General features: G+C 31.1%; 1 protein-coding gene across 2 annotated transcripts in view; it reads left to right on the top strand.

The window, feature by feature from the left end:
* Nucleotides 1-13,014, top strand: part of LOC129216067 (flavin-containing monooxygenase 5-like) — a 64,956-nt gene that overhangs the window by 16,319 nt on the left and 35,623 nt on the right. The window lies entirely within an intron of this gene.

Consider the following 13,014-nt stretch of genomic DNA (forward strand, 5'->3'; position numbering starts at 1 on the left):
TTTTATCGTCAGTAATTCAGTTGAGTAATTGTTCTTAGCAGCACTCTGACTGTTTCATGTATCATGATAATGTATATTTTAAAAAAGTATTTAAACGAACAATTAATAAAACATTATTCCGAAAAAGGTGTAGACTATTTCATCATTGTATTTTTTCTTCCTTTTAATTCTTACAACAAAAGTTTGCCTTAAAATGATAATGTCAACTTGTATTAGCAACATGAATTATTAATTCAGTAAGTGTAAGCACAAAAAGCATAAATTATGATAACTTTTTATTTATTTCTTTAACATTGTTGCTGCTGTAAGGGCTTTTTTTTTTTGGCAATTCATTGCACCTAAACAATAAAGATGTGTTACAAGTTTTCCCAAGCTGTAAAATTTATAAGAAATACTAAATAAATAATTGTGTATAGTAAGTAAATTTTCGGCTCGCAAAAAGGTCTTATTTTTGTATATTTTGAAACCTAAAAGCGCATACTTTAAAGTACTAGATATGTTTAAATAATACTAACTTTCTTGCACTATTTGCTCTAAATTCAGTCACAGTGATACATAACAGGAGTTTTAAAAATAAATGCATGACTTATTGTGCAATTCATACTATACGAAAAAATTTCAAAAGACTGCGTTTCTTGCTTGTACCATACGCTGATTTTTAAATTGATATCTTTAAAAATATATATAAACACATTTTTGGAAATCACTAGATTCCGTCTTTGTGCGATAGCTGAATATTAAGTTTTGATAAGATAAAGAAACAATTGGATTAAGCTATCTACAAAAAAAAAAAAAACCTAGCTTCATGTTATTAGACTTGACTGATATGGAGATTATATCAAAAATATTTTTTCGTTATGTAATTATTTATCTATGTCGAAATCAGAAATGATAAGTTAATATCAGCTCACATATCAAAATAAAGAAAGCAGTGTTTAAGCTATCACACTTAATTTGTTATGCACAAGATGTCAGTTTTAGTATTATATTGACCATTTATGCAAATATTAAGTGAAATTAAAGACAGTTATTTATTTTTTTTAAGTATAGGGGAGATGAGAATTTTTAACAGTCGGTCACACGTTTAAATAGAAATTCTTTTGCTCCACCTCTACTCAGTTCGGTTTTTAACCCCAGCATACGGCAGATTCCTCACCTCCTTCAGCGAATGAAATCCCTATTCAACTGCCATCGGTGGATAATTTGGGAGCTTCACCCCTACTCATTTTGTTACCCAACTCAGTAGGCCACTTGGACACTAACTCCTATGGATGCTTCCTAGTTTCGCTCCCTGCACCTACCAAGCAGTCTGTGCCTGGTTAGTGGCAACCTTTGTCGGTGGCGGGTTAGTACTTCCCGCGGACTTCGCTAACTTTCGGCAAATTAAACAACAGTTTTGAACCAATGGGTGATAAGTTTCTAAATATAGTACCATTCCCTGGATTACATCCTGTAACAGTCTCGGACAATTTGTGCATCCAAATCTCTAAGGTCTACAATTTTTTTCAACTTTCCGGCTCGTTACGGACCGGAGGGATGTTACCAGGTGGAATGGTTTCTCTTAAATATCTTCAATACACTGGTGCCTGTATATATCTTGAAAAGATGGGCAACGGTCCGGGAGTAATAGGATTACAGGCAGATACACTCGGGTTTAAACTTAACTTTTTTTCCAGATGTACACAATGGCAAATACAGATGTACACAATGGCAGATGTACATAATGCAAAGCAAATTAAAAAATCGTGAAAAATAATATCTTGTTCAAAAATTATTTCAATTATTCTTGTTTATTAATCTTCAAGAAATGCATTTTTTAGAAAATTATTCTCAAACAAAAATTGCAGATAATATTTTTTTTATAATGTGAAACAAAAGTTTTTTCCTCTACTGTTTTGAATTTTTGACATCAATATATTTTTCAAAGAACTTGAATTTCAGCTGAAACGTTTCCGTACCTTTGTAAAAAAAAATTGTGTGTGTATGTGTGCTGTGTGCTTTTAGTTCAAATAATATTCCTTTTTCAGTAAAAAAATCCCTCCTCTCCTATTATTTGTAAGTTATGAAGATTTACGAGACGACAGCATAGAACTAATAAATAATTTTCATAAACATTGATTTTCCTTCTGGTCAAAAGAGCATGAAGTAGATAATAAATTTCACAGATAGCATTTAAACTTTGATGACTTTATCACAAAAAAAGCTTGAGAATTAAATTAAGCTACTTTATTTTCAAATTGCTTTTCAAAAGAATATTGCTTCGTTCGAGAGTATTTTTTGTAATAAATGCAGTACGTCGTGCGTATAATCTTAAAAGAAAAGAAAATATTCTATTAAAAAGTAGAAAAAAATATTGTCACATTCAATAAATAATTGGTACATTTTGATGAAAAATACCACATAACTCTTAGCTTTAAATTCCAAAAAAAAAAAAAAAAAAAACCTTTATAAAGAACACCGCTTCGACTCAGAAGGATTAGAATAAAATTGGCCCCATATTTCTCTAACTTTACGGTTAGTATTGAAATGTACGACCGTCAGAGTTCAAGTAATGTGTTTCATCACATTTTAAATACTTCCTGTTCGATATGTGACTTTATATATAAACCACTTAGGCTTTCATTCCTTATATAACGTAAATATTCTGTCTTAACTGATGTTACTTTTAAAATGATTTCGATCAGTTGAATACGCATTTTCTATTTCATTTGAATTAATAAATAAATAAAACGATTTTTTTTTCAAGAATGCAACCGTAATTGTTTCTTAACATACATGTTTAGTTCCAAAGCCAGATTTAAGTGAACTACTTACTTTGACGCAATCGAAATACCTTTTGCTTGTGGATAAGTGATGCATTTTGTTCTACGAAATATCACTGTTCTTTCCCTTGGCTTACAGTAATAAAGGTTAAAGCTATTTCAGTTTCTTCTATTTATAAAAACTTACTGTCAGAAAAATGAGATTTTTTTTCAAAAGTCTGTGTCTGTGTTCTCTTCAAATCAAATGCGAGTCAAATTGGAGATGATGCTCTGTGGATCGGGACATTTTGTGTTATGAGCTTTAATGCACAAAAGTCATTTGCGAAAGAGTTTGAACCTTTATACTACTAAAACAGTCGCAAATGAAGAGAGTTTTTTTTTTTCAATTTAGTTTGAGAACTTTGTGCTCTATCGTACGAGAGATGCCGTTTCTTTGTAAATACAATAGTATTAAACATCTTTGCAACTGATTTTTAAGTCATATAGCGTAGATTTTGAGAAAAAAAAATCTACATTCGAAGTTTACGGTCAGGTGGACTGGTTTCCTTGCATAGCGCATATCGACGTTTTTATGCCTGGACCAATCTTCTCTGATTAAAGGCCTTAACACTCAAAAATTGTTGGTATGACGACGGAGTTGAGCGGACACATTTTCTTTTACTCTAGAATGCAAATATTTATTTACCCTGCTGGAGAAAAACTATCTTAGTAAAGAGATTCTCCAAGTACTTTTTCTTCTGCTAAGCCTATGCATATAAAACAGTTATAAAATCTACTAAAAATTGCTGCTAATTTTTGCACAGCGCAAGCACATAATGTCAAGTTTCTTTACAACTATTTTGTCACTAATAAAATAAACACAGAAATATATTTTGCTAATTTATTGATTTGACCAATAATGAAAATACAAATAATTCTGGACAAACTAAATTTTAAAGTAAAAATATGGTGACAAAGTAAATTTCTGGTATAATTATTAACACTGATAGTTCTTGTTCTTTAGGAAAAAAAGCTTTTTTAGACTAAAGGCTTTCAGGGAAATTTCTGAACAAAAATATTTTACAATTAAAAAACTATCAAATCAATGCGTTTTCTTTCTACAAAATTACGTACTTCATAACTAATATTAACTGAAGTACTATCTGACCACATTTGCCGTATCATTGGCAAGCGACTAGTTTAGACCAGTCTAATTTACTTAGGGTATATCCGGGTCGGGATTGTCGACTCAGCCGTTCATCCCTTCAGTGGGGGGAATGAGTACCAAGCGTGCTTGGAAACTAAACCCTGGAGGTTCCACGTTCAGCTGACCACCTAACCGGAACATCTGCCTAGCACCCCAGAGCCCTTAGTCAGGAAGACTGAGATGGGCACAGTAAGCTCTCAATGGCTATCGTGCCGCTGGGTTTGGTTTTGGTTTGATTGAGGGAGAAGGGGGGGGGGGGAAATGACGCTCGTGTTTCGTCATTTCAATGTGACTATGCTTAATGAGGCTAACACACATCTGTAACTGAGAACTGACACCCCTGAAATGTAATAAATGCGTCCATTTTCATCTGTAAACCGGATATTCCTCGTTCCATCCCAGCTAAAAAAAAATCTGCAGAAAATCTTTTAAAAAAATCTGCAGAAAATTTAAGCATATTTGGAACATGCTTTCTAAAGAAAATCTGCAGATTTTATCTGTAGATTTTTTGCAGAAAGCGTGTTCCAAATATGCTCAAATTTACTGCAAATTTTTTCTGCTGATTTTTTTCTGCAGATTTTGTGAAGAAAGCATGTTTCAAATATATTTAAATATTCTGCAGAAAATCTGTAGATAAACTGCAAAAAATGTACCCAGCAAATTAAAAATAGTAGATAACAATTAATAACAAATGAAATCAATGCAATAAAAATCCGAAAACATTTTTAATTTTAAGTTTCGACATTTCTTTAATAAAAATGAGTAAATTCACTGCAGAGTGGTGTTTCATGTTCGTTTAACAAAACATATAATTAAAACTTGAACTACGCATCCAAAATGAAATTTTAAATTTTATTGAATTGAAGCTTATGCAAATTGAAATAATTAAACCAAATTTGTCACAAAAATACATCGCTATGATTGTAAAATTAGTATAAAGTTTCAAGACGAAATAATAAATAGAACAATTTGTAAAAATTAAAAATTTCGAAAAATTCCTCCAAATCGAACACGTGGTGGAAAGTAATTAAGTTAATTAGGCTGGTTATTATTGAGACATCGTAACACATTTTCTTTTTTTATTAATAGATATTGACAACGTAAATGTTCGCTCAAAATTGTAAGTCAATCGGTGAAAAAGAAAAAAATTTCAAAAATTAAAAACCTCCGATTAGGCATAACATTTCAAACTAACCCTAATATACTATACACTTATTAAATAAAAGTTAATTTAATCAAATAATAATTGGTGAATTTTAAAGTGTCTTACCTTTTTGTGAACCGAGACATGAATCCAATATGTTTTCATGGGTTTCCAATGATGGAACTTAAAATTTCCCTAATTATTTGTTTCCGTGACGGAGCAAAAAAACCATACGCGTCACCTGGTCGAGGGGTAATCTACTCTCGTAGCCTTGCGCTTGTGGCACCCGAATATTGCGGGACGGACCGAGGCCTCCGTGGACGGTAAGAGGCTTGGCGTTCGGTGAATTTGTACTCGAACGGCGCGCCGTTCGAGAACATTATTTCAAGTCATATTTGTTCTTATTTAATTTCAATTTCCTGATTTTTCTCCAAGTGAGACAAATTTGACTCTGTTCTAATCCGTATCCTTCTTGAAAATGACATTTTTGAAAGCCCTTTCAAACCATGTAATAACTTGCGTTATTCAATATCGTTTTGTTTTCAAAAAAAAATGATGTATTGTAATTTCACTTTTATTTGATTTGAATCATGCACTTATATTAAAATTGATTTTCATGTCATATTATTTGTATAATACAATAAACAGACATTTTTTATTTGGTAAATGTTTCAAACGTGTTGAAATGCTTTTAAATTTCAATTTAAGTTATCAAAATATAAATCAAAGTTCTTGGGGGAAAAGTTTAAGTAATTTATTACTGATTTTAATAAGAGAAACAAAGAAATGTGCTTAATTTTCTAAAAACTGAAAAAAAATATAAAAAAATTTAAAATGTGAAAAACTTTTATATTGTAATAAAACTTTAAGAAATAATTTGAATTGAAATACAGATTTCTTTTTGGTGACCATAAAATATCTACAAACGTGCGAACTATTTAGAGAAAACTGTAAGAGAATTTTTTGTGTAGATTTTCTGTAGATCTAATTGAAGAAAATTTGCAGATTTTTTTTTACCTTTAAAAAATCTGCAGAATATTAAAAGACTAAAAAGAAAACTTTGTGTGCATTTTCTGCAGATTATTTTGAAGACAAAAAGCAGATTTTGCTTGTCGTCTAAAAATCTGCAGAAATCTTGAAAAATACTTCAAAAAAAAAATTTTTTTCTGCAGATTTTCTGAAGATTATTTTTAGCTGAGATCTCATCGTTGGTTTCCATGAGAATAAAGCATGTCTTTTTTTTTTCCTTGGCTAGTTCTTGCCCACTGATATACCAAATTGAAATAACAATTCATGTAAAGTCGTTTTTTATGACCAAAACGATAGCACTAAAAAATATTTAATACTTCAGTTGTAAAAATGTGGCAAAACCAAGACCACTTTTCTTTCACATAATTTAAAATTAGCTGATGAAAAAAAATCCAAAAAAAAAATAAATAAATAAATAAATAAATAAAATCAAAATAAAATAGTAAAGCAGGAAGAAGATACGGTACCTCTGACATATAGCTATCTCATTTTGTTGAAGAGTTCTCTAACTATAAAGAAGGTCTGATCTGTGTTCAAGAAATGCTCCGAAAAGTTGTTATCTGGAAATTGCCCTTTATTTCTATTCTAGTACTAAGACTACCTCCAGACATTATTTTACTCTGAAAGAGAAAATGTTCAGTGAGTGTTTTCTTAAAAACAAATACCGTTCAGGCAGCATTATTACATGATAGGCTCTCGTGTACTCCCTTGGGGGAACAACTTAGTTACTTCCTCTTGTTTTTAGTAAAACATAGTACCCAAGAAATAAAATCATTTAAAACTTTACAACTTAAAATATGAAGTGTTTAGTGTCAAAACCAGATCAATTCATTTCTATAAATTTTACAGGATAGAAAAAATAAAGTTTCATGCCCTTTACAATTAATGTTTTCCAATTTTATTTTTTAGAGAAACATTTGGTGTATGATTTCATCCATATTCTCTTTTTTTTTTCAATTAGCAATATTATTTGATTATTTACGTTAAAATAATTTTATATGATGCTTTTAAAGCATATCGGTCTTCCTTTTCTCATTTTTCGTTTCAAAACTAATAAATTTAGTTATTGGTTTTCAAATTCCCATTCAGCGTTTTTGTTGTTTCTGGTTGAATGCGACAGATACGTTTCAAGCATCGGTAGAAATGGTTCAAATAATCTTTCCAAAACTTCAGGTATATCATTACGCTGAATGCGCAGTCAAAACGTTGACTAGGGCTTTGTTTATGTTGATAAATAACGTTATCTTAAAATTAAGTGAGAAGGAAAAAACATTGTTTTTCTCTCCAGTCCTATCTTTAGATCTTTTCCCAAAACCATAATTGCTCTCAAAAGTTTAAATTACTTCTTCTACATACTTTACCTAAAAAAAGGTGCTCAGAAGGGTGTTACCCATTAACCAACTAAACAGACACATTTTCTGAAACTTATTTGTCTATTGTTTTCCTAAACGAGCAAAGATTTAAAAAAAATCACCATCGCAACTTGTAATAATTCACATGTTTATATATCCAGCGTACGTGTTTCAAACTTAACAGATATTATATTATCTCCGTAAATACAGGGTGTCCTGAAAAAGACTGACTGTTTTTCCAACATTTATAACGGGAAAATGATTAATGATAAAAAAAATAATTTTTGCAGAAAATTCATGTGGTGGGCCGTAAGTTTCGTCCCCCAGAATTCCAAATTTTAGTTCAAAACTTTTTCCCTAGATGGCGCTTTAGACTGTAAGCCTCTAAGTCGAAAAAAAAATTGGAATTCACCGATTTTTGCTCTGATTGCGACACGTGGTTGCAGCCGGCGGCAGGCATTTTGAGAATATTGTTGTGTAATTTTGTTCATTTGAAACATTTTTCGAAAACCTATGATGTAATTTTCTGTCTTTCTTTGATTTACGGTTTAATACATTCTGAAGCGCCATCTATTGGAAAAATTTTGAAATAAAATTTGGCCTTTTTGGGGGACGAAACTTACGGTCCACCACATGAATTTTCTGCAAAAATTTCTAATAACATTTATGCTCTATGTACGTACCGCCGCATGTTTATGAACTTTAGACTAACCGCTACGGAGTTCAGGAAGGAGAAAGTTCCCAAAGGAAAACAAAAAGAAATAAAAAAAAAAGATTTATTTCATGTTAGATATATTTTAAGATGTCAACAAGAATCAATAAGACGCAAAAAGATTTACCAGTTGCGTATCAAAATTAGTGTGGCTATTACGAAGCTTTCTTCTGTATTTATCATATAAACGTTCTGTACAAAATTGCCCTGAATTAACGATTGCCAAGGGACTGGAAAAAGTTACCGTTAAATCAAGGATATCGTTAAACCGAGGAGGATTGACATTCAGTGCAGTCAAATTCGGTCTGATGAAATGTATAAATCGGATATTGTTAAATCGAAGCTAGACTGTAAGCGGCGAGGGGGGGGGGGCGCAACGTTTTTAGATACTGGTTTAAAACTAGTTTCTCAACAGTTCCTAACAAAGAGTTAAAAAGCTATTTGCATATTTAGAAATGTTTAAATTTTTGTACTGCTTCATCAAGGTATGAATATCTATGACAAATGAAACATTTCTCATTGCGCAGTCCGTCTTATGGCTATTATCACAAAATTTCATTTAGCTGCTGTTCCTTTCCAGATCCATCAGAAATTCATTTTTATTTCATATCTTGCGTAAGACCTTAAAAAATATTAGTCAGGCTTAACACGAAAAAGACTTATTTGAACATTCTTTCAGCTATTGGCACAAATATTTTATCAGCGAAAGTACTGATTCTGTATTTTAGTTTTACTTTAATCGTACCATTCATTTGTGACATACAGCAATCACACTTTCCCGGGTAAGGAACTCTATCAGGAAATGTAAGAAACTAGAGAAGACTAGACGGGGAAAAATTAGATTTCATGGGTGAAAAAAGAAAAATCCATATAACAGCAAAAAGAAAAGAAACGTGAACAATAACATTACAATAAAAAAATATGTTTCAGGAAAAAGTATTCATTTGATGAATTAAGTATTTCATCATAAAAAGACTTTTTTAGTGTTTCCGAATTTTGAGTTAGAAAACACTAACACAAGGGACAACTCGAAAAAAGACTTGAGTAAAAGTTTAATAAAAATACTTATACCAGAGGCACTATTTCAGAGGAGGGATAGGATACAGCAATTAGGCACAGGGAATCCTTGGCTCTTTTTAGATACATTGAATAATTTAAAACTATTTTTACTGAAAATGAAACGTAAATAACTAGGTTGAAATGTAGATTTTACGACAAATTTGAAAACATTTCTTTCAAGACTAATGGATAAAAATATTTTAAATACAATTGTTCGGATAAGATCAAACAATAATATATATTTTTTTAATTCTCACAATTCTTAAGTTGTCTCAACAGCTAATTGTAGTTCAAATGATGGAAAAATGATGGACTTTGGCTCTTGGTAGAAGCTAAATACATTGTATTCTCTACAAAGGGCAATGGTATTTGACTATATTGTAAATATTGCAGTAGTTATCATTTCAAATAAGGAACAAAGGGTAATTTCTTAAGTTAGTCTGAAAAACATTTATGAAACAGGCTTGAAGTTTAAAGAAATATAGCTGTTTAACACTGATATAAAGTATTTTGGGTAACGGCTTTAAAATTGAAGGATTATTTCATAAGTAATATTTTTTTTGCCCTGTTAAGATTCAGTACATTTGTACAATTGGGAGAGAAAATTGTTATTAAAAAGCGTTACTGTATCACTGTTTCATATGTATCAATACAATTCTCTCTCAGAAAATATTTTTTCCCTGCACAGTTAAGACTTAATATACTTCAAACAAATTACTTTTCCAACAAGTTTCAAAAACCTCATAAAACATTTTAGAGGTTAACTAAATAATAAAAGCAGAGGAAAAAGTTCTTTGACATATTTTGTGACTTGAATGACCTTAACACTTAAAACGCCTTTTTTTTCTTTTTCAATGCAAAAAGTCTGCAAAATGCTGAATGTTTTTCATTGAAAAGAGAATGTGTACACATTAAATGCATCGCTTGTAAAAATCAACTTACATTAAACGTTACATAAGTCTCGAAACAAGTTTCAAATTTATATTTCTCATTCTTCGAACCAAAATCGAGTTTTATCAGTTGTTTTTCAGGCTTTAAATATCAAAAACAACCCTGTTGTAAAAATTTCCCCGCCAAGAAAACCTTTAACTTTTCCGCACAAAAAAAAAGGCCTTCATCCTAAACCCCAAAACCCTCAGCCTTAAAAAGTTATGATATCTACTTTGCCCGCCAAGTATCTGCCAAACTATCATCCTCTCTGTTCTCCTCTTTCATCACATCTACATACGTTAGAACCTCCTCCCACCTTCAACTCCTCAGAAATATGGATAGATCCTTTAAATTGGTTATGGGTCATTCCATAGAAATGTCAACCTCAACCTCAGAAAAAAAATTTCCACAAAGCCTTAATTGTGACCGATCGTGTCATTCAGCATACTTTCTAGTACATAAATCCAGTAACAGTTTGCAAATATTTCATTCGGTGTTTTTCTTCTGGCTCTAAACGTGCGAGGTTGTAGAAAAGGCTTAGCATGTGCAAAAAACATGCGTCTACGTTTTCTTGTGTAATGTAAAAATTTTTGCAAATTTTTAAAAGAACTATTTTTATTCTAAATGATTAGATGTTGGCCCAATGAAATTGACTGTTCTTTTTGCATACATTTTAAGATAAGTATTTTAATTAGTTTGGATTTTTCACCGAAGGTATTTACGTTACGTTAGTCACGAAAATGTACTATTTTCTGCTTAAAAACTAAACCAGATGATTGAACCAAACAGCACTTTTTATTTTCTTACATCTGTGTCATATCTACTTAAAAAGTGCAAAATATTTATTTTAGTATCAGTAGATATAAAATAATTAGTGTGACTAACGTAACATTTGAGCTGTGACTAACGTAACAGTCTGCATGTGACTAACATAACATTTTAAAAATACTGCTAATATTTAAAACTTATTTAATTTAATGTTTATTTTCATGAATAATTTTGGAAATGTAGGCATTCTCTATTGATTAAAAGTACAAAGGGTGAAAAATACCAGTAATATTACATTGTAGACCTTCTGTTTACTTAGAAAAATACTTTTTTAAAGGCCTTTATAAAGATACTTCCAATTTAAAGAATTATTTAAAAAGAAAAAAGGTGAGTAAAGCAAAATGAGTACTCTGCTGAATGTGCATTCAACACAAGAATCCAAGCTTAAGAATTTAGATAATAGAAATACAGTTTTAACAAAGGAGAACGTCTCTATTTTTTTGAAAATTCATCTCCACGTATTATTAAAATGAAGTAATAGCTACTCGTTGGAAAACATTTAAAGATGTTACATGAAACAGTGACAATAAGCTCTGCTGCCATATATTTCAGAAAATGTAGGAATGATCATTTAGAAATTCAAACACTTGCGGTGTTATATGTAATTAAAATTCATTCTGCAAAATTTTTCGAATATTTTTTTTTCAATATTACATTTTAATTCAAAAGCATGCACAACACTATTCGTTCGATGAATCAGTAAACCTTAAAAAATAATATGCCATTGAAAAGTACTACGGAATTTCTTATGACGATAACTAGTATATCGGTAGAATACTAGAATTCGGTGAAACTATCAACTTGCATAAAGTTAATTTTTAAAAAGAGAGATATTTAGGATTTAATTAGCCCAAGAATGATGTTATTCAGTTTGTAAAAGCAGTTTTTTTTCTTTGTTTATTTTTTTTTTCGCACATTCAAATTGAGTTAATTGAACTGAATCCTTTCATTCAATTTCTTACACTAATATAGAAAAAAAGTAACGAAAGAACCATAATGCAACACAAAGAAGTTTCCTAAAAAGTGTAAAAGTAATATAAGAGCAAGAAATTAATTTTAAAAAGTTTTTTATATGCATTCATTGCTTGTTATTCGATGGTTACGTTAGTCACGTTACGTTAGTCACACACAGTGTTTCGTAAAAGTACCATTAAGGGCCAAAAAAGATTCATCTGTAACGAATCTGTAGTACATTTTAGAAAATTGATTGTTTACCTCTTACAAATATATCGGTCAATTTCAAATGCCTGCATAAGTTTCAGAAAAAATTGCCTCGTAACATAAGCATTGTTTTTCAGGGTTGCAAAAATGTTACGTTAGTCACAATGCCTTTTTTGGTGAAAAAACACCTGCAGCGCGTATTTTGCTTCAAATTCTTGGTAGAAATGAAAAATAGTCACCTATTACATTTTAAATCTGCATATTAAACCAAAACACACTTATTTTTACTCTCGGTGTAAATAAAAAGAGTTTGAAAATCAGCTGCGAATGTTACGTTAGTCACTATGGAATGACCCTTATCTAGTTTGGCGGGAAGCTTTTTGCTCACCAAGCAACCACCTCATTTAGAAAAGCTTCCCGCCAAACATGATAAACAATTTGAAGGATCTATCCATATTTCTGAGGAGTTGAAGGTGGGAGGAGGTTCTAACGGAAGTAGGTGTGATAAAAGACGAGAACAGGGAGGATGATAGTTCGGCAGATACTTGACGGGCAAACTAGATATCATAACTTTTTAAGGCTGAGGGTTTTATGGTTTAGGATGAAGGCCTTCTGTTTTGTGCGGAAAAGTTAAAGGTTTTCTTGTCGGGGAAATTTTTACAACAGGGTTGTTTTTGATGAGATCTAGAGAATGACTAATCATGTAGACACACATCGGGCAGCAAGAGAAGATTACAAGGCAAATCTAAAGAGAACAACACGTTCCCCTTGTAGCATAGAATACCAAATGTAGTCGATTCCACTTAATGGGACCACATTGGGACGGGACCGTTTAATCCTTCTAACTGACT

This window comes from Uloborus diversus, chromosome 2 (assembly GCF_026930045.1).
Source record: "Uloborus diversus isolate 005 chromosome 2, Udiv.v.3.1, whole genome shotgun sequence".
Lineage (NCBI taxonomy): Eukaryota > Metazoa > Arthropoda > Arachnida > Araneae > Uloboridae > Uloborus > Uloborus diversus.